Source organism: Parus major, chromosome 7 (assembly GCF_001522545.3).
Source record: "Parus major isolate Abel chromosome 7, Parus_major1.1, whole genome shotgun sequence".
In the NCBI taxonomy this organism is placed as follows: domain Eukaryota; kingdom Metazoa; phylum Chordata; class Aves; order Passeriformes; family Paridae; genus Parus; species Parus major.
This window is the reverse complement of record NC_031776.1, coordinates 31,108,299-31,131,856: the sequence shown is the minus strand read 5'-3', so window position 1 is coordinate 31,131,856 and position 23,558 is coordinate 31,108,299. Positions and strand designations below refer to the sequence as shown.

The following is a 23,558-nucleotide window of genomic DNA, read 5'->3' as shown; positions in this document are numbered from 1 at the left end:
AGTATTGGGAATATTTTTAATCTTCACACTTCTTCCTTTTTTTGTTTTTCTTTTGGTCTCTCAGAATTACTTTCTTTGTGGAAGCTTTCTCTTTTTTTTTTTCTTTGCAACTGCTAAAGAGGTTTCTTTCTTTACTGCCTGTGTCTGCATGGTGCTTATAAATTAGTAAAGCTGTTGGTTTTTTTCTGCAGAGTATGGGGTTGTGGAAGGTCGGAGAAAGAAACAGGAGACGTTGATTCCTGCTAGCATTTATACTTGTGGAACTGTTCATTTTGGAGAATAGTGTAGAAATCATTATGCAGTAGGTTGCCTTTTACTGATGAGGTCAAATATGACAAGTCTTAATCTGTTTGGGTTTTGTAGTGGGAATGCTATAATAAAGAATAGCAAATTGTAAGGGAGAAATGTATAATTTATCTGTATTACACTGACAGATAATCTAAGACAATCTAATCTGGAAGAGAATTTCCATTTTCTTTTAAACCAGTGGTTTTTTATAAGTTTCAAAACATTTTTCTACTTTACCATTAAACAAGGGATTTGAGTGGGGAAAAAATCCAAACTAAACCCAAAACACTTTTATATGGGAAAAAATGAAATTTATTTCTTTTATTTCAAAACAGGAAAAAATGCAACATTGTGTAAATACCAATTTTAGTTCAATACAAATTTGCAAAATACAAGCTTTCTATCTGAGGCAATTAAATAACACATTAAAGACAAAAAGAAGCATGGAATGTGGAACAAAATGTTTGCAGTGGCACATTCTCTGTTTTAGAGAAGGAAAAATCAGAAGTGATTTAATTTATGCTTTAATAAAAACAGAAGGAAGGTTCTGTCTAGGAGACATCAAAGAAGTCTCAAAACATCATTCTTAAGCTTGATAAAGACAGACTTGTATTATTTTTCCCCTTTTTTTTTTGGAATCACAGCAGCATGTCTTTTGTTATTCTAATCTGCATTGTATGACCTGCTGCTGGAAGTTGGTGTCAGCTCCCAGGAGAGGTGATTAAAATCTGGCCAAATGGTCTCTGAAAACTCAACATACATTACTCAGAGCAATTTATATGGAAACACAGGTACAATAACTTGGTTGAGAAACAAGAAAAAAGAGGAGGAAAACTTAAAAGCAGAATCTGACACTGTAAAGAATTCAAATGTGAAAAAGAGAGTGAAACAAGTTTCCATTTTGTTCTGCTTCATGGAAATACAGTGGTCTATCTTTGCTACTGAAGCAACATAAAGGTAAATACTAAGTTACAGAATAACCTTGTTTCCTATTAACCCTGTAGTTTTAAGGAATATTGTGATATGGCTTAATTTAATTTTTCATTTGTCAGAGTTCAAGAATTAAGAGTAACATAGATAACTAAAACTGTGTCTTTTAAAAGGATCCTTAAAAACATCTTAAAAAGATTATTTAGGCTGAATTATTTTTTTTCTTTCCTTATTTTTGGCACTCTGGTAGTGTTTAGAGAAACAAACAACAGCAAAGAATGTAGTCCCTGTCTGGATATACTGTGGCTGCATATTCAGCTGGAGGGGATAGGCACTGAACTACTGAAATCAGTAGCAGACTAATTATATGTTTTTGGAATGTGTCTTCCCCCATGGTTTGCTGGGACTAAATTTATGAAGAATAAAAGAGGAATCAGCACAGAGATACATATTAAATTTGTGTGGAATCTCTTAATAGGTAGTTGGCCATGAACTTGCATGCTACAAAAGCATTGCCAGGGCTTTTCATGTGTTTACTATTAAAAATTTTCAATCTTTGAGGAAAATACAGTGACTTCCTGTATCCCTTTGCTGTCCCCATGCAATTTCAGAAGTTCTGCTCATTTTATTACCTCACCCTGGCTGCTCTCTTCCTCAGCACTGACCTTTTAGCAGGTTCCAGTCCATGAGCTGGGACAGATGCCAGGTGACCAGAATTTGCTGCCTGTTTGATATAAATGTCTAGTTGTCACTTTGGGGTATCTGACAATTCTTTGCAAGCCACTGCTATTTAAAGCATCCTCTTTCCATTTTACCTCCTGTCTGTAATGGTGAAGTGTTAGAAATACAGCCCTGATGTTCCATTTCAGTGAAAAACAGGGACCTGTTGTGGAAATTGTTGGGCTACACTGACTATTCCCACTGCTCTTACTGACTCCCCTATAAATTCCTAATTTAAATTTCTTGTTTTTCCCCTTATAGGCTTCAAAATACTTTCTTCCAAGTGTACCCCACATGATATAGTCAAGATACTAGGCCAGGGAACAGATGTTATTTGATAACTGTAGGAAAAATGCCAAGGGGAGTGATGCTCATGTGGAGAGTAGGGAAGAGGTTCAGGAGCCTCCTTTTCCAACCAAGTCTTTGTAAGTAGACTTCCTTTCCCTTTTTATAATCCACTCCCCAACCTTCCTTTCAAGGCTGGTCTAGTTGCCTCCAACACTGTATTTTCCCAGCATTAGAGTAAGTTGGAATGGCTTATCTTGACTGGTATGAGGTGTTTTCTTTTGGTGGGATTATGATGCTGCCCTAGTTGAATTCTGATCTTTCACTTGGTAATTTTGAAGGACCCTAATCTCATGTTAATCTGAATACAAAAAGTAGTTTCCTGGTTAAATAATGCTTATGGCAAATGAGGCTTGAGATCATAGAAGTAGAATTTTAAGGTTGGAAAAGATCTCTAAGATCAGTGAGTCTGACTGTTAACCCAGCACTGCCACGTTCATGACTAAACAGTGTCCCTCAGTGCCACATTCACATGTTTTTTGAACACTTCCAGAGATGATAGTTCTACCACTTCCCTGTGCAGCCTTTTCCAGTGTCTGACCACCCTTTCAGAGGAAGCTGAACTAGGCTAGGCTGGGTAGGGAGCAGAATGACTGCCTAAGAGAAAATGAAGTTGTCACCTTTCATTCACTAATATTGACTTAGGTCAGGACTTACACCATGAAATCAGCTTTTCCACTTAGCTGAAAGAACAGATCTCTTACTGTCAAGCACTTAATAGACTTAATTTTACTGCAGAAATGCTGTACTTGTAAAAGACCATTGGGAAGTTCCAGCTGCTGTCTCTGATGCAGCTCCTGTGCTCTGTGGTAACCACTGTGGTCTCATGGCTCTGAGAGCTGCTGCAGATGTTGCTCTCCAGCATGAAATTGCACAAGGCTTCAGTAAAATCTCTATAGACTTCAATGTGTGAGATCCTTGAGGTCAGTGGAACCCCATGTATCATCTTTAGTGGCTGAAAATTTGGTGCTCTCAAAGTATTCTGGCACTGTTGTTTTGTGCAATAATTTCATGATCAAATGCTAATCAATGCAAAATTTATTTTCCTCTTCAATTCAGTGCTTCCTGAAATATGCATGCTTGTAGAATTCTCATCAAGAGTGGATTTACTTTCTTATAAATATATAGCAATAAACAGAGTCTGAGCATGATAAAAGTTATTAAAAATGAACATTAAATTATTCTTTAGCACCCCAAGTAAGTGCCAGAAGAATAACTCTAAGATAATTATTACTGGGTTACAGTTTTATAAGAAAAGAATGATAACAGAGACAAGAATGATAGCAGAATATGGTTTTTTTTCAGTGTATATCTGTGTGGTATAAGGCTGCAGTCATTTCATAATAACAACTATTATTTCTTTCTGTAGCTGCAGTACTGTGTGTTCATACTGAGCCTAGTTTAAGAATCATAATAAAGAACAGGTGGAATGGAACTCTGGTGTTTTGAAACCCATTATTCTTAGTTTCTTGACATTTATGTTCCTAAAACATAATTTTGAAAAATATACAAATACAACTTCTGCTGCTGCAGTTCAGTTTCTGCTCAGGCAGATAATCTCTGATAATATTGTCAAAGCAGAAAACAAGCTCGTTCTGTCTGGTATTTTTTGTCCAGTGAAGACTTGTGATTCACAGAAAGCAGCGTGTTCATTCATCTTCCTGATCTGATTAGCTAAAATTGTTCCACAGTGAATGGAGGAGTCCTATCAATACATCAAAACAATGTATAGGCCAAATTCTGCACTGAAGGCTTTCTTTGTAGCCAGAGACTGAGAGAAGGTTTAGAATGTGTGGGTTTGTAAATGTGAGCTTTGTGAAGGGCTGCAGCCAGCCTGTCCCAGCTTGGCCAGGGCAGGTCTGCATGGGCCCTGCTCCCTGGGAGGGTGACAGGGGCTGTTTGCAGAGGGCTGTGAAACAGCAGGGTGCTCACATCTGTCCCCAGGCCTGTCTGCAGATCCCCCCTTTCAGGTCACCACAGGTACAGGTAAGGTTCAGCTGTGCAGAAATAACTGAGTGCAGCAAAAAGTCACATCCTGGTAAGTGTTCAGTCCGGTGTAGTTAGAGGTGCTGGTATTTTGAGAAAGTGAATTCCATTTATCTGGATCAAATCTCGGGTGGAAACTCAGTAGGTAGAATTCTGTGAGTGGGAGTATTTTACAGGATTAGGCCCACAGATAAAATATTGAATGTAAATGCAGGCACTGACGTTCTGATTTTATATAAAAAATTACTTGTGTTTTGGAATGACTTGCTGGAAAATGATTTATCATAGTGAACTTCCACATACTGAGAGGCATTTTGTTTGAAATGTGTGGTGCAAATGCTTACAAATTTCAGTGTTATGTTTTGCTTTCAGATTAATGCTTTATGCTAATTCAGATTCTAACAGTTATAAATCCCAACAAACTTAGAAGTTGTGTATCCATGCCCACTTTTTTTCTGTGGAATGACTACACTGAGTCATAAAGTGTCATATGGGTTAGCTGTAGGACATCACTACTGGTTTTCCTCTTCTCTGGTACATGCAAATGAAGTTGCATGGAACAAATATTGAGCAATTGAAGTTGTCCTCTGGATGCTCACATGTGGCTCTACTGATGTAATCTGTCACTCCTCATCTCAGACAACTGAGATGGAGAGTGACTAAATTAATGTATTGATGAATATATCATTTTCTCTGTGGCCCATTCCTATTCATGCTTGAAAAATTAAATATATGCAGGCTTTCCTTATGTTTGCACAACACTTAGTATACCCTGGGCACAGCTGTGAATCATAATAACACTGCTAATAAAAAATGTAGGGGAAGGTTCATGGCTCTGATGTCCTTTAGTTTGGATATTTAATTCTTTAAAGGTCACTAATGTCAGACAAATGATGGGCATTCAGCACTCAGGCTGGGGTCAGACTGTCTCATCTAGGAACCTAAACAGAACTCTCCAGGATCACAGAAAATGTGAAAAGTCTTGGTCTGTGAGTTTTCTCTTCCAGGAATTATACAGAATTGCATCTCTCACTCCTAAGGACCTGAGAAGAGGGGGTTTTTTTTAGATTTTTTTCTTGAGTAAAGCACATTACATTTATACAGAAAGTTACAATTCAAGGCACAATTCTTGCAAACACTTAAAACCAAGTAAAGACTAAATACAGAATAAAGCTCCTCTGTGATAGCATGCAGATCCCTCATTTTGCACGTTTCTCAGGGTGTTTAATTACCTCAGTAACAAAAAGACAGATGATTCTGGGCTGAAGCCTCACAGAAGCGTTAATGAAATATGGAACACAAATTCCCAAGGTAGAGGTCTTATATTGGTGACTCTTGTGCTTGCCTGTTGTCCTTGTTACAGCTGCACCACTACAGGTGAAAACAGAGTTTGGTGCTAACCATGCTATACATAAAATCTAAAGGACAAAAAAATCCATTGTCTGTGCAGAAGACACAGTATAGACCTTTTGTATAGGTCAGTCTGCACTTAATAGCGACAAAATTCAATTTTCATTCACTGAAAATGAAATGAGAGGCCAGTAAGGGCCTGTCTAATTTTTTTTTTCCAGGCATACAAAGCTCTAAGTGACTTTCTTGGGAGGAGAAAATAACATATGGATGTCAAGTTCAAGACTGATAGCTGTTGAGCAGAAGTGTGGGTCTAAAATCTGCAGTGCTTCACACTTCATGAAATCTTTTCCTTAGCTGGCAGGGAAAATGATGGTAGAAGTCTGTGAAATCTAGAACAGGCTAGATAATGATATAATGTATTTGAACAGCAAACAATTAAAAAATTGTTGCTGTGGTGGAAGTTTGTTAAAACAGCTGAATTTGTGTTTAAATGCTAACCTTTAAACACACTAGTCTGTTGAATTTTTGCATTAGAAAATTGCAATTTAATAATTGCTTTTGTTAAGTAGTTATTTTCTCATGAGAGAAGATCATTCCAAGGAATTTTGAAATTAAAACTGGGTGCTGATGATGAGGGAAAATCAGCACAACAACACAACTTCATGAAGAGTGAGAAATGTTCAAGTCTAGTCTGCTTAGTGTAATAATCACAGTTATTTCCTTTGTTGGCTTATTTTTCCTTTCCAAGGTGTTGTTGGGTTTATTTTGTGTGGAAAAGATTGGAATGAGTCTGTGCAGCATTTAGACTAGTAAGGATGGTAATGTCTTTCAAATGAATTGACACCTATGTTATGTAACATGGGTAATATATGTTATATTTAAATTATAGCAGGAGACACCTGAAATTTGATCTTCAGTTTTGCCATCAGATCCCTGCTCTGATTCTGTCAAAGGCAACTCTGTGTTTGATGGTTCAGAGGTTCCAATGCTGTTACACTGTTGTGTAGCAAGGTGCAGTATACAAACAAGTGTAAACAACTGTGTGTAATTATTGTTAAGTAATTGTATGGGTGTAATGGATCCTACTCCTATCCCTTAGAGAATTCTACTGTGTCATTACAGGCAGGTGTAGGTAGAGGGTTGATTTTTCTTATGGGAAAAGAATTTAACAGTGAATGGGGAAGGTTTTAGGCAGGCCACTTGGTGCTAACTGGGTGGTGTGGGAATGATGTGCCCCACAGCCATCCCTAGCTTGTAATGAGTGAAAAATGTGTATCTTGACAAAAAGCAGATGGAAGTAGTTAGGGAAAAAAATAAAAAAGTAATATTAAGTTTATTGCATGTGATTGGTGTTAACTGTTATCCATAAAAAACCTGCTTGAATTTTATGTATGAAATTGAAAATAAATGATCCTCTAGCACAAGTCTCAATTGTTGCTCTTGCTGTATTTTCTGCATCCCATAAGTGGGTGTTCATCTGCCCTTTGAAGGACCAGCCCTGCAATCTGAAAAGTCAAATGTATTTTCATTCAATTGCTGTAGTATCACTTCCACAAAGTAGTGCCTCAGCTGTTGCAGGCTTGTGCAAAGGCACGAATGTGTCAACAGATTTCTTTATGAATGCCTGATATACCAATAGAATTTGGTTTTCATAGATAATTTCATATTTTCTCTGATCTCCCAATTTAAAAATGCACTTCTTTGCTTATTGGCAAAGGGGAACTTGTAATTCTTTGTGTCAGGAGCTGAAAATCAATATTAATGATAGAAAATGTATGCTTAATATTCATTGTGTAGTTTCACTTCGTTGTTTGAATTTTTGTGAGTTTTTAAAGCTCTACTGGATTCAAACTTCATGGGCAGCACTGGAAGTAATGAAAATCAGTGCACAGCTTCTTAGGTTTTCTTCTGTCAGAAATCTTAAAATATTCATGTTTTTTAACTTAATATGCAACAAAATGTAAATTTGTACCTCAGTTAGTTTTTTTTAATAACATTTGTAAATTTTGCTTTAGTGGAGAGGTTGACAGTGCTTGGTGTTTCCTTTTTGGCACTTATTTCCTGTGATTTTTCAGTAACAGTGTTTGAGTTCCATTCATTGAAAGTAGAAATCTGTTAGATTTTAATACTTTCTCAGTACAGAATATTATTTATAAATGACTCATTTTAATAAAACTGCACTGTAGGAGAACTTAGTAAAATAATCCCATAAATAGTATGTGTTCTTTACCCTGCACTCGAGCTCCCAGCAGCTCCATACCTTGAAGCTGGATGTGAAGCCGTGGTAGTGCTCGTGAGAAATGGGAGCATCTGGGATTTGGGAGGGATACACAGATTGGGAGCAGAGAAAATCACAAAGACTGGGGTTGTGTGAATGGGAGGCACCACCCCTGCTGAGGTCAATAACCCAGCCTGGGCTGAAGAGCACTGATTTCTGAAAATACCATCAGCAAGAGCATAAACCTTGTGTCTTGGATGTTCCTGTTGGTCACTTGTCATGACACTTTGTGGGAGGAGGCACACTAGTACTGTGTGAAAAATCCAGTTTGATAAGCCTAAAGGTTGGAAAACTTTGATACATTGTACTAAACAGGTGGTACAATCTGGTCAAATTAGTTTGGTTCAAATAAACATTATCACAGTCTTTGGTGAAGGCTGAAACAATGAGTCTGGAGATTGGGAAAGACAAGATAACTTTTAATGGGCACTAACCTTCACTTGCAAGGCAGTCTTCTTCAGAAAAACCACAAAGAGCTCCTGTGTACCTCTTCTGACTTTCATGTATGACTTCCATTACTATTATTTTTTTTCTCTGGATGTTGCAGAAAAAGGGACAGAGAAGCTTATCTTCAGGGTTCAAAGAAGCAGATTAGTCAGAGCTTAGTCGAAGAAGAATGACCAGGAATAACCAGCTGGTATTTTGCTAGACAGAAGAACTGCAGAGGAAGTGGGATAGTCTGACAGATACCATAAAAATAGGTAGACAAGAGGCATCTGCCTTCCAGGAACTGTTGCAGGATAAGTGGCTTTTGGCACTTGCACCACAAGCTCTCCTTTCTGGAGAGATCTCTGAGCCATTTTTGTGCCAGGTGTGATGCTGAGAATGAGTAACATCTACTGCAGAACAGGATCTTTGGCTGAATCCTAAATGGAGTTTTCTCATCAGATATGAGGGTTGTTTATCTTCTGCTATTAAAAATTTTGCTTCAGGGAACTGTTAAGTACAATGTATCTTTTCAATACATCAAAGTGCAGAAAATACACATCTAAGTGCATTGTCCTCACATTCTTTAGTGAAACATTTTAATGGCCAAAGAATGACAGTATTTCCCCAGGCTCTGAAAAGAAAAATTTTATAAGAAAGATTTATTATCTTTCAGTGGGAGATTTAATAGGATGGAAATGCTGCCTGCAGTGTCAGCTAGGATGCATAGGTGGGGAATAAAAAAAAGGAACTCCACACATTCCCATTGTGGTAGGGAATGATAGACATGTTAACTTTTGAAATGCTGATGTTAAATTCACCTTTAGTGTGAATTAAGGGTTGCTAACAGGTCCATGGAAAGCACAGAGCAGAGCCAAGGACCCAGCACCATGGAAGCCAAGAGACAAAACTGATGGTGATTGCAGTGGTGGCAGATCACTTCCTAAATACCTGGCTCAGGGACTGGGAGAAAAGTGCTCAGCAGCTCGAGACAGCCTGTACAGCCCTGCTATATGGGCATCAATTTGCATGTGTGCTGGAGCGTGCTGCCAGGAATAAAGAAGACAGATGTAAGGCATCAGTCTCAGCTTGTTGTGTAAAACAGGGCTGTGTGTATGCCCAGAGGATTATTGTGTACCTCCCAAATTGATAGACATCACTATTCTCTGACTTGCTGCTGAGGCTAACATATATCAGGCTATAATGTCTAACTATGTGGAACTAATGGTACCCCAAAGAGCCAATTCATCTGCTCATTTTTGTGGCACATTAAAAACTAATGGTAAACTCTGTCTCCTTTTCATTTAGCATGACTTGATATTTCTGTGTGTAATTGCCTGCAACAAGAAAAGGAGAGATTGTTTAACAATCCTCTCTAGCCATGAAAAAATAAGTCAGCAAATTAAATTATTAAGATTTTTAGTTACAGAGGTAGAAATCATAGTTATGTGCCCTTTACCATATGAGTTCTGACTGTGGGAAACCCGTAGTTACTTCCTGTGAATGTGTCAAAAAACCAAACCCACAAATATCTGATACTGAGAAGTGGGCAGGAAAAGGATTCAATTTTTGTATTTTGGGTCCTGCCACTCGAGCAAACCCCACTGAAAGTGAAATTTCCTGTTACTCTCCCACTAGGAGATACTCATTGGGTTATTGTGTGTACATTTCCCTGCTGAGAAACATCTGGTGGATGAATACAAGACTGTGATTTAAGGGATAATGTTGCAAGTGTTGTTTAATGGCTTATGGAATCTTTAGACTTGAAATCACCTTAAGGCAATTTATAGGGACAGATCTTCAGCTGAAGGCCATAGATTTGTTGACTTTCATGGGTTTATTTCAATTTGAAGCAAATAAGTATCAGTCCCTGAAGTGTGTGGCAAATGATAGGAAGAACTTGTACTAGAAAAGGTGTTTTCAGACCCTGTTTAGCATTTCCTTGGTGTTTTGGTAGTAAGATGTTTCTCACTTTTGTGAGGAAACATTTGCTTAAGGCAGTCTGTCTTGACTCTTACAAGCATTTTTAAACACTGGGGAAAAAAAGGTGAATTAACAGCAGCTCAGATCCTGCTAGGTTCACAGAGGCTGGGCCAAGAATTTGCTCCAGGGACTGTTCTAATCCTGGGCATAGCCCAAGCTTACTTTGTGGCTTTGGGAAAATGATTTTACTGCCATAAGCTTGTTCTCCATCTGCACACATCAGGCTTTGATAAATGAAAAGGCAACTGATCTTTCTGCCAAAAATTGGCATGTTTTGCTATATAGTAGCTGATAGGTTTATATGCAACCTAAGTCTTTCAGAGTGACAGCATGCTCTGAATTTTGTATGTGTAGCTGTAGGAAGGCATTGCTGGCTGCTCCATTTCAGTATTAGACCTACTGATTTGTGGGATAATTTTCAGAGTTTGTTGTGGTTTAACTTGTGAAAGCTGTTTCAAAGTCACAGAGTTTCTGATGCTGGAGTGTACTGAATGCATTTGGATGTGTTTGACTTCTTGTTGCCTGTGTAGGGGTAACTTTACGGTTGAGTGATGTGTTTTGGGCTGTGTTTTGAGGAACGTGGTGCTACTCCTGATGTATTTTGGTGGTGCAGTTAACCCAGTTACTGACGAGCTGGAACAATTTGGAGACAATTTAGAGTGAGAGGAGGGGGCTGGGCAGTTACATAGAGTGGTGGCTGCTGGTGGAATATCTTCACTTTGTGCAGGGTCTCTCAAGGTCCCTGAAACACTTAGGGGCTTGAGCCTTCTTTTTACTGCTTTCTCTTTTTTTCTTCTCCCATTCATAGGTGGCACAGAAAGGTAAATGTTATTGGCGTTGTTTTTTCAGTGAGAAAGCTGGCAAGCTTATGTTTGCTCTCTTTCTTTGAGTAACCATTTTCATTGGTCAGGTAGAGGTTGGAAAGGATTTTTACAACTTGAATCTGCTGACAAATGAGTACCATTGAGGAATAACAAGGACAGGAGAATGATAGGAAATAACCTGCCTTGAGTTCTAAATGCATGAAGTTCTGGAGATCAAGGAGGAAATCTTTACTGATGATGGCAGTTTTAAAAATTTTAAAGTATCTTCAAGGAGCAAGTGAGATGGCTTTAACTATTGACAGTTGTCTGGAACACATTAGTGAGGCCTTGAATCTCAAGGAAAAACCTATTTTGCAATGTATCCATTTAGCCTGATGTTCAGTGTAACTTTTCATGTCTGATGTTATTTTTTGCAGGGCTATGCTAGGTTTGTTGCATGTACATTTTCTCTTTTTGGGAAAAATTGAGCCAGAGGTTTTTGGAACAAAGCTCAGCAGTCCAGAGTTCAAAGCAAGGTTTGAAAGCTGAAGGTTTTGGTTTTTTTTTTTTTTTTTTTAATTTGAGGTTTGGCTGACTCAGGTGTGGCAGTCTAAAGCTAGGTAAATTACATTATTCACAGAATATATAGACTGTATAGAATATATAGATTGGCTGCTGCATTTACTACTCTCTAAGAATCTGCTGGTAATTTGTAAGTGAGCTGTGAATATTTTTCAGGGCATGGCACAGGGAAGTGAAATGGGTGTCTAATGGGTCAGTTTGGTACAGCATGTATGTCCCTGGAGATTGCTGTGGTGTTGGAGGATGTCTCCCTACCCTGTGGCTGAAAAAACAAACAAAACTCCATTTATGAAGGCCATGTGCCAGCATGAGCACTGACAAGCAGAATGGTGTCTCTAATGGTTATCTTAGGCTGGAAGTTTGTATTCCCCTGTTATAGAATGGAGAAGTCAGTCTTTCCATGTTGTCTTAGAACCATAATAAACAGTTTCCTGCATACGAAGTTCCCCTTTATCTCTCCCCCTGGTGTGTTTAGAGCTCACTGTGAAATAAATGCTGTTCTGCAGTGACCGTGAGGCACACTGAAGTTTAGTGGATTGGTGATTTGTTACCCTGGCTGGGTACTGTGCACATTTTCTGCATAGGCTTCCTGCTGCAATGCAGGTTTCTGCTGAGCAGTAAAAAACCCTGCTAAACTGTACTTTTGCAAAAAAACTAGTCAAAATAACAAGCCAACTTCTGTAGTAAAGGAGAAAAGGTTTGCTAAATGTGGGATCACTTAGACAGCATGGGAAAGCACCCCAAATACTGGGTTAAGTTTGTTTAAAGATTAGGATAGATGGTGCTTATTACTGATAAAATCAATTTTTCATGACCAAATGCACATCACCTGTTTAAAGGATATGTTCCTGTGATGCTGTGCTCTTTTCTGAGCCCATTACACTTGTTATTCCAGTGCCTGGCATGGAGAGGAGCTTCAGGTGGATGATTTAAGGAAGAATTTCTCCACAGAGTTTTTAAATCATCATATGGGCAGATGACTTGGGTGCTTTTAGAGATGGGAGTTGTTTTGATGCTTGCTTTGCCTTTGTGCCTCCTTGGTTTTACTGTGCTATGGCATAGAGGTGAGCACAGTCAGGCTTTCTTTCAATGGCAGTCTTAAATGTGTAGTTGGGCCTGAGGATTCCATGACTTTCGTGTAATTGAAGAAAGCAGACATACCCCCAGTTGGAAGGAGGGGGTGGAATCCAGTGATGTCAGTGCTAAACACAAGTGGAAACAGACTCTGAAGTGGATCATCCAGGGTAAAACCCATCAAACCAGGCAGCAAACCACAGACAGGGAGGTGATCTCCCATCATCCTGCCCTACGAAGTAGAGGACAGCGGGAAAACAGATTGCACAACTGGGTTGCAAAGAAGCTGCAGAACTAACAAATTGGTTTGGAAATCTCCTACAAATGTATGAACATAGCGTGAAGATTCTGTGGTGTAAAGCAAGGGCACATACTGTGGGTCTTGCTAAGTACTGAGAAATCACTTTGAGGGGATGTTGTGCTTCTAAAAGCGTGTTCTCAGTTCCAGACCAAGTAAAAGCTCTCAGGAGAGCTGGGGCTGCTGAGGGACAAGGGTTATAAAACCAGGCTTGCACTCCTGTGCAATGCACTCAGTTCTCTTGCTCTCAGCACAGGAAGCAAGGCTGCTTATGGCAGATAATGATACAATACTGGTTTTATTCAGGAGTGTCCTACACTCCTTTGAAACACTCAGAAATCTTTGGGGAAAATACACTTTTGAAAGGAAAGAATGGAGTTTTCTGGAGCTTCTGGTATTCAGCTCTGTTTTGTTTGTTTTAATTTCTCATACAAGTATAAGTAGGTTATTCAAGAACAGTAGAGGTCACATGAGGAGCTGACCTTTGCTTGTAAATGGATGTAATTAATTAAATTTTGAAGTTATTTTAAGAAATTATATTTCTCCTTGTCCCTTACTGGCAGTTTCACAGTTACAAAGCAGTTTCATTCCAAAAAGCAGCAGATTTGATCTTTGGCTTAAGTGTGTCCATCACTGGGGTCCAATTAGGAAGGAATAGAAATGGTGTGCTTCTCCTTTCCTGGTGGCTTGGGCTTCACATTTGCTGGCACATAGGAGTGCTAAAAATATTAGTTACTACACTGTGCAAAGACACCTCTTAGACCTAAACATTTACAATCTGTTCTCTCAGCTCGAACTTTTTGTGTGTGTATGCAGTGATTTCAGTAGGTTAGGTAAGATGCAGGGAAGTTGATAAAATGTATCCCATTAATGATGCTGTGCAGCTCCCTTGCTTCAGGAATGGATCTGCCTTGATTTCACTTCTGTGACTTCAATCAGAATTGATTTTTGCCTTTGTGGGCTTCCATGTCTGTCTTGTGATGCTGATGAAATTAAGATAAAGAATGTCAAGGCCCTGGGTCAGCAGAAGATGTTGATAAAGGGGCTCTGTTTGGGAGATACTTAATATTTGTTATCTTCACTGCAGTCAATTGAAATCCTTTGATGTAGGACAACATCAATTGCTGGGAAGAATTTGACATGCAAAAAAGTGCATGGCTTTAGGAAAATCTGAATTCAGTTTCCAGTTCTGGTGCTGGTAGGGCACTTAACTTTTCTGTCACTATGTTGCACTTAGATTTTGAGGGCTGCACTTGGTTTTAGTAGTTCTGATTTAGGATGAGGAATAGAAATTAAAACGAAATAAGGATTTTAAATGAACAATGTAATTTGTTTTGTTTTCATTGAGATTATTCACATTGTGCTCCTAAGCCTTAGTAAGATCCATGATCTTGAGCTTTGAGATTTTCAGGAAAGAGTTATTTTTTAAGTGTTGATATAGTAGATTATAGTATAGAATTCCTTCAGTTTTAGGCAAAAATGATTGTGTTAGATAGTTATAGAAAACAAAGAAATACAGAAGAAGCTACTTAGGATCTTGAAGGAGGTTTAGAAGCAATTACATGTGGTTTTGTTAAATTTCCCCCTTTTAACTTCATCTATTAAAAAAACCCAAACAAGATTGTTCAGAATTCCAGTAGATAGGAACAAACCCCCTGGCCTCAGAGGTGGGTTTGTAGGATTTCTCCTCTTCCTTCAGTAGGTTCAGAATTTCATTTGCTAACAGTATTAATGATTGCAAGGAATATTTGGTTTTGCCCTTTAGAAAATATTCCCCGTGGCTCAGATGACCCTTCTGGAATGTTTTCTTCCTTTGATTGCTGTGATGAACTCCCCAGTGTGAATATTTCTGTACATGAAACATTTGTTAATCTTGCTGTGTTCATTTTCATTTCCAGTGGTGGTCAACACCAAGTGGAAGAACAAAACCTAATCCTTCATGTCCCACTCTTTTCAGCAGCAGCATTACAGGGATGTGGTAACCCTGATTTCCCTCTTACTCCACGCAAATTTTTGTCTGTTTGACAGATAGAAAGAGGGAATTTTGGGCATTGAGAGTTATTAATCTTCTCAAATTTTCATTCACCACCTTTGTCTGCCCTGCTCTGTTTCATTTCCCAGCAGCTGGGATCCTGAGTCACACGGGAAAGCTCACACTTTGTGTTTGCCTCCAGTGCCGTGCCCACTTCCACAGACACTGGTGAGGGATGCAGAACATCCTGTTACTTTGCTGCTTTGTGAAATGGTGATTAAATCTGAGCTGCTTTAGAAAATAACAAAGTGATTCATAACGCTGCACAGAGCACATGTTGAATTTGGAGATTAGTAAGAATAGTAGGGATGGCTGCTTCGAGAAACTATCAAGTTTCTGACTCAAAAATTAATTGACAATTTCTTTACTTTCTTTCCTTATTTATTTGGATTATAGAAAGAGAGAACTTAGCTTTAAGGGATAGGAAAGCAACAGAACCTGGAGACATGAATTCTTAATGCAATTCCATTATTTTCCATCAAACAAATCCATTTTTCAAATAGGAAAGTTTCTTAGCTTTTTAAATTTTTTATTTTTTTAGTTGTTTTTTTTTATTGTGAAGATAGATGATTTATCAAAGATATCAAGAATATCAGGCAACATCCTCTCTTCTGTGCTCACTGTAGAGGTAGTGGTGCAGTATTTCAGGTATTTCATGATACAGGACTGTCTTGCTGATGGTTAATTGCCTTTAGCAAGAGTTAGGTCAGCCTTGAATGTAGTAGGCTTTAAAGCAATATGTTTGAATGGTTTTCAGTCCTTAGAAATTGAATGGCTTGTCATTCTGAAAAAGTAAATCAGGTTCTCCAGAAGTACTTGAGAAATCAATTGTTTTGTAATTGAGGTTTAGGACTGAAAAGGAAAGGTTAGATAGGGAGAAGCAGTCTTATTCTGGAAAAGCACATTACCCTAAATGCTGCTTGCTGAGCAAGAGAGAGACTGAGGGTCCTAAGAAAGACAGAAATTGTCTTTGCCTGTACTTCAACCCCTGAAGGAGTAAACAAGTAGCTCCTGCTCCTCTCCTCCAGAAGGAGAGAAGGAGAACACAGATGAAGCCCAAATTCCAATTTTCTGTTGAGGCGCTACTGACCCTTAAAGGAAGATGAATACAAACTCAGAGTCAGGTCTGGTGGACATGGTGGGTTGTTGGGATACAGATCAGTGGTAACTTGTCCCCTCTGATACTCCTCCTCTAATTTTACCTTTCTTTTCTGAAAAATAAGATTTTTTTTTTTTTTTTCTGAATAAAAAGTCCTTAGAATAAAAACTCCATTAGAATTACATTACATACTTAGTAATATAATACCCTATTTTAGAAGTTATAAAATTTTAAAGAAGTGCATATTCCCTTTCTCTTCCTCCTTTTTCCCTCCTATGCCTGCTGGTTTTATGTTTGCTTCTGGTTTTTTAAGTGCCACTTGTTTTGAATCTCAAGTTATGCTTTTGTTCCAGTGCTTAAACAGTACATTTCAGACTATTCTGACCACTGGAAACTATATTTTAATTATATTTTTATCATTCTTAAGTGAAAGTATGTGGTCTCGGTTATATACACCATGATTATTGACTTCAGGGGCAGGCACTGTTCTTAGGCTGTTACCTGGCTTTAAATAAGATGAACTCTGATATCCTTGCTGTGTGGTGTCAAGGGCATTTTAACCAGCTCCTCTTTCTTTCTGTGGTTTTCCTTGCTCTAATTCTGCTGTTGTTTTGATTGTATCTCAAAAGTGCATATTCAGGTCCCAAATCCGTGCTGTGTTGCAGTATTTTATGTTTCTGGTTTATTATTTATCATGAAATGCCTGTGAATTGGATCATATTTACCATTCCATGCCACTGGGAAGGTTACACTGAAGAAGAATAATTTGAATACTGATTTTAGAAGCCTAGTTCTGACTCTTAGTATCTCAGAACACCTCTTTGAACATTCTCCCAGTGGATAGTTTTGCATTACATGATGTTTTCTTAAAATGTTTAAGAGAAGTTGTTATAGAAATATTGCAGTATTTTCCCATATCTTCATTTTAAGGGAAATTTGTCTGCAATATTTTCAGAATTGTATTTATGCTTATTAATGCTTAAGGACTCATAGGCCAGGCACTGGCCTTCCATCAAGTTTGTTGTTTTCAAGATCTAACCCATTGCTGGGGAATAGCAACTCGGGATCTGAGATTTAATTGTGTTTGTCACAGTGTGCCCTGTGCTAACAGGCAGCTTTTGAAATTTGTCAAGTCAGGGATTGAAGTCAATGGAGTTGTGAAGTTTGAGTCAGTTCTCTGTCAGCATTCAGAATTTCAGGAGGAAGCCCAAGAGTGCTGATGACTGGGTTGGTTAAAACTGCTTGTGAGGAGTATTTTTGTAACAAATATCTTTGGGAAACACGGTGTTGGTTGAAGCACATTTCACTAGGAACTGAAGATGAAGAAATGATTGTGCAGCTGAGAAGTGTATTAATGAATTACTGACAAATATTTATGTGTTGTTGGCATCTGACCTGCAGCCTGACTTGGGCATGTGTTGGGTTTCCATGTGTAACAACACTATAATTATCAGAAAAAGAGCAGAGCATGCTAATAGTCCTCATGGGTACTTCCAGTAATAAATATAATTAAGTTTACTAAATAACAGTCCTAAATGTGCATTGATTTTTGAAAAGAGAAAGAAATAGCAAAATGATTTCCAATTAAGTATTTATTTTATTAGTGCAGGAGTTCAGGAGGAATCTTATAAATTTACCACTATGCTTTGAAGCAACCTACTGGGGGAAATTGTAATTTTAAAAATTGCACCATGAGTTAAATTTATACCAACTCAAAACACCAAACTGTTTTAACAAGCTGTGTGCTGTATAAATGAATAGATTAAAGCTGTGTTTGTGTCAGAACCTGAAGGTGCTACCACTGTGGAGTTCTACTCCAGCAGCTTTCACACATCACGTGGCAGCTGGGGAGGATGCATTGCTATTAAATCAGCAAGGCTATCAAAGAAAGGGCCTCTGAGGTGTCTGATCTGTTTCATCTGATAATTAAATGGTACTTTATGCAGTCAGCCATTCTAGTATAAAAGTTTGTTTAAGGCAGTGTTGGAAATGAAGATCTTATGTAGAGATAGAGACTTTTTCGGGGGGTATACTGTAGTTTTTTGATCCCTGATTTGGTGTATCAATAAAAAAAAATGTTCATGGATCATGGAGAATAAGACCACTGAAAGAAATATCAACAAAAAGGCGCTAGAAAATTTAATTTAATCATTCCACCCTTTGAAACATCTTGTTGCTTTAAATGGGAAATGATTTTTAACTAAATCAAAAGCCTACTGTGGAGCTGCGTGAAAAGAAGCATGAAAAACATATTTTCTGCATAAATATTGGAGATAGGAGACATAGTGTGCAAGGTCTGAAAGGTCTCCTCACTGAAAAGTATTTTATAACCTTGATACTAAGTGTATGCTGTGTAAAATCTATATATCCAAGAATAGATCCTATTTCTCCTTCTGCTGTATAAGAATGTTTCCCTCTATAGTGAATTCTGTGTCCCAGATGCAGCTTTTTTATTGAATTATTTTGTTAGCCCAAGTTTTCCATATTTTTTCCTAATACTGACCTTTTATCATCATCTATATATATGTATGTAGTCATTGAAGACCAATTAAATATTGGAATGGTTGCTGTGTGACTTTCACTATTGACTTCATAGCATGAACTTTTCTGGTTCTGATTTTGCAAGTTGAAAACATTTGGAGGAACTCGAAAATCTCACTTATATTTTTGGTAGCTAATATTTTACCTAAGGGGAACAGCTCTTTCCAACTTATGCAGTGATTATTTCTAATCCTGGAATAGTGCCTTCTGATGTCTTAGCATTTGGAAGTACAAGTGATACTTGATATAAATTATTCAGTGTTCTTGAAATATCATTTATAACATAATACAGTATAGTCTTGCTGGTGGCTGCACGATGCACTTGTCCTATGGGCTTACTTTGTGCAGACCTGGACTAAAAGGACTGAAGAGAGCAGTGAAACAGCAAATGAGATGGAAAGTGGTGCTTCCTTGGAGCAGTTCTTTGGTTTCCTGCTTATTTTATCCTTTGAACACTCACCATTCGCTCTTAAAACAGGGACCCCTCTCTGAGCTGGGTGGCTGAAGCTGAGCTGAGCCCTTTACCTTGCAAAAGAGAAGGTTCAAAGCTTCCCTGGGAGAAAGAAACTTTCTTTGTGGATCTGTTGAGTTGATCACATGCTTTATTTAGATTTTCAATCAAATGCATTTCAGCTCTCTACATGTATTTGTTTCTGGAGGTCTCACAGTACATGCACAGAAAGAGGTGTTTGGCTCTTTTTCTGTGTCTCCAAGGAGTCTTGCAGTAGTTTAATTTCAAGGGTTTGCAAGGACAACACTGACATATCCTCAGCAAATCCCAGAAATTAATGACAGCATCTAAAGTTCTTGTCTTTTACAGAACAATGTTCTGCTTTGAAGGAAGGAACCTCTGTAGGTTATTGATCAGTGTTTGTGCAGTTTCTGAAGTAGTTTTTGAATTAAGACTTAAGCAATGGACTTTGATTTCTGATATAATCAATCTGGCATGAGGAACCTGAGTAAAACTTTCAGTATTTGCTCTTCTAATGCATTTACAAGCTTAACAATCTAATGGACTTACATAGGCAGCCCTTAGACTTTTGGGATACAATTTAAGGATCACAGCCATCAGAGGTCTTTTGATAGATGAGCTTGATATATTTTGCTGATGGAATAGTACTGGGCAGTGCATGCATATTGAATTGCCCAATTATCCATAGTGGACTCTGCAGAGAAAGACAAAGCCCACAATACAAATCATAAATATGTCAATAGAATCATTTAAGTGAGGCTCATTTAACCTTGTTTAATAGAGAAGAATCACTTATAAAGTGTTATGGTATATTTCATTTATGGTTTGGTACTTTGTTTTTCTTGGAAGAGGCTGCTCTTTGGAAGCATAAATACATTTTCTTAGTTAGTTTTTGGACATCATCCTTTCCTGGCTCTCAAGTGACAGAGTACAGCAGACAGGGCTCTGCTGGTGCCTACTTGAACAGCATGCAGCATGGTTAACTGTATTTAGGACACCATACAAACACAAACCTGGAGGATTTTCTCTCCCTCGCTTCCCTCACCATCCCTGTATCTCGATTTCAGCATCCTTTGTGGTAATCACGAGTGCCCTGGCTTAGCCAAAGTTCACTGTAGGACTTGGTAACACACCCCATCTACTAATGTCTCCTGAAAGCAGAGATAGGGATGTCTCTCCCTAGCAGAAGAGAAGATGGATTTTGTAGATCCACTGCCTTTCCTCCCTCTTGCTGTTTTCTTTTGGACCAGGATGAGTCCCTGTGAACCATGTGCATCTCATTTGCTCAGATTCGTCAGGGATATGACACAAAATGGCATTTTGCTGTCTGTGGTTTATCAGAAGCTTCCTTTTAGCTTTTTATTTAGCTGTTTACCCTAACGGTATTTTAAGTGGTGTATTTTCAATTTGGCACACCTGAACAATCAACATCATTAAAATGCATTTTACAGAGAAGCTATTGAGTGATTTATTCAGCAGATGCAGAGCATGGACAGGAGATAATTGTCACTTGCCTATATAAAACTCACATTCTAAGCACCAAGTCTAATGACAATAAGAAATCCCTGAATTTGAAGTTGTAGCTATTAATCTTTCTTAATGAATATAGCAGGTTTTATATCTTAGGTATGCAAAAACTGTTTTCAGATGGGAAGATTCTGAATTATTCATGTTCCAGTCATGCACCAACACATATGTGTCCCTTGAGAAAGCAGTGCTGTGTATTCTACTGTTTGTTGTTTTTGGGTTGGTTTTGTCAATATTTTGTGGGGAGACTGGCAATTAGTAAACCAATGTAACAGAAAACTGCTCTCATAATGGCAGACATGGAAAAGATAAGTAATTTGACCCACTGGAGAGGATTATGTTTAAAATGTATTTGGATTTTATTTTTTTTCTATTTATTTTTTATCTCCCTGCTAATTTCATTCTTGTTATCTTTTAAATAAAATCAGCAGTAATAGGATTACAGATCCATTGAAATCCATCTCTGCAGACTGTGCATGATGGCTGTTGCTATGCAAAAGTGATTTTGTCTCAAATGGAGAAGATTCCAAAGATTCTTGGTGGTACATTGTACTTGAAAAGCACTTTTCCCATTGATGACTCCTTCAAAGGTTAGTTTTTTTATTTGTTGGACTATGGGCTCTCCCCCAAACATTGCAAAGTACTCTATAAATAGGGCACAGAAATACAAATACCTTTAAATAGTTTGCATGCGTAATGATTTCTGGCAATCCAATGGTAACCTGGATTTCTGTGTGTATTTGGAGAGCACAGCTGTTCTGTCTGGAAGTGCTGTCTGCCCTGAAGCTCTCCCTCTGTTTTGTGGCCCACTAAGGAATTGTTATTTGGGGACATATGAAATTATTTAGGGTAATTAGTTAGGCAATAGTGACTTCTGGGTTTCTTCCAGCAATGACACTTGATTTGAGTGCTGGTTTCAGGGACAAACTGCTCTGGTAACATGGATTAAATCAAACAGGGATCAAAGTGGTTCACTGATTTATTGATGGCGTGTAATTAGCTGGCAATCAGTAAATTGTACATTAAGGATCAATGCCAGCAGTGCAATGGATAAACCATAACATTAGGCATTTGAAAAATGCCTATTTGCAACATCAAACTCCCAAGTACTCCTGTATAACTCACCCTAACCTCCCCAAGGTTTTATGTGCACCCCCATCCCTTCATGACAGAAATAAAGTTTGGTGCCTTCCCTGGGCATGTGCTGGATGTGTGGCCACCCCTCCAGTGGTGCCAGACGTGGGTGTTCTGTGTGTCCTCCAAGGCACATCCTCGGCACTCCCTGAGGTCTGTGTGTGTTCTGGCTCCCACCTGTGCTGCTCCTGGTGCTGTCCCACCATGTGGAGTGCTGGTCCCTGGCAAGGAGGCTGCCCAGCAGCTCCTGGGGGACTCCAGGTATGCCTTGGACCCCAGCTGTTCCCATGCTGCTTCCTGCTGTTGTCACAAGTGCTTGTGTTTCTTTTTTCTTCATTCTTCCCCTCATTTCATCCTCTTTAGCACAGCCAGTTTTGGGCAGACGCTTTGTTTCTGTTTTCCCACCATTCCAGTAGGGATTACTTGAATCTTGACACTTTGTTCTCACAGACAGGGAATGCTGAATGTGCACCCCTTTCAAGTAAGCGTTTCAAAGACAGATGGATGTTTCTTATTCTCTCTGTTACAAATTCATAAAGGCAGGCCAAAACTTACAGAGCTGATTGGGCCCTGCAGGGATTGTTATGTTTTGCATTTTGTATCATTCTCTCTGAAGTCACAGAATCAGGCAGTAGCAAAGCTGGAAATGGGATCCCAGAGATCAGACTGCCAGCTCCTGGCCTAAGTGCTAGAGATGTATTTGCCTTCTTGCCCTGGAATTTCTACCTGCTCAAGTTTTCCTGAAGTTCAAGATAAGTATTTAAGTTATGATGGTAATTGGTATTATATCTGTTTCTTGTTTGCATGAAAATCTCCAACCAGTTGTTTTCCTTTCAGAAATATCTTGAAGTTTAATAGGTTTCATGTGGGTATCTGTATGATGAGGGACCTGCAAAAATCTGCTTGTGGAAAGAGGATTATTCCTGGGATTTGATTCTTTGTGTTGAGGAGTAAGAATTACAGCCTTCAGCATTTCTGGAAACCTTGGAAGGTGTAAGCGTTGGCTTAGCTAAAGAGCTGAGTAATTCACTCAGAAAACAGTGAACAGTCTGCAGAACGGGTTTTTGGGTTTTTTTTCCTCTGAGCTCTGCCAATGTATGTTATGGAAAAATGGCTAAATGAGGAAACTCATGAAAACATTTCCTCAATTCACACCTCCCACTCAACTGACAGTTCAAAAACTGAGTCAGAAGGGCTAAGAATTGCTCAAAAGTACTGTTGGAATTTGGCAAGGACTTTGGAGCTAGGATTTTATTTCTAATTTGTAGTAAGATACCTACTGCTGTCATCAGCTGCCATAAGTTTTGACCAGTAAAAGTCCTTCACTGAAGATTAAAGATTCTTATTCAATTATTTTTTCTTGCCTATTACTCAGATTTTTGATTTTGTGAATCCTTTGAGGCTCTGTTTTGGCAGAGGAGTAGCAAACGGCTGTTGTGTTAAATTCAGCTTCCTGTACTAGCTACATATTTTATTAGGTTGTGTTTAACTGCACTGTCCATGGCTGCAGTTTGCTAAAGAATTAAAATACTGGTGGACTGCCCATGTAATGGTAAAACAAAGAGTTTTACTGTGAGCACCAGGAGACACCTCAGCATCCAGGTGTTTTGTAGGGTGATGTCTGCCTAGCACACCGTTCCCTGGAACAGGACAGGCACTCTGGGGTTGGGAGGGTCAGGTCCTGCTG

General features: G+C 38.6%; 1 protein-coding gene across 2 annotated transcripts in view; it reads left to right on the top strand.

Annotated features, from left to right (window-relative positions):
* Positions 1–23,558, top strand: part of TMEM163 (transmembrane protein 163) — an 86,694-nt gene that overhangs the window by 5,501 nt on the left and 57,635 nt on the right. The gene's annotated exons all lie outside the window — the stretch shown is intronic.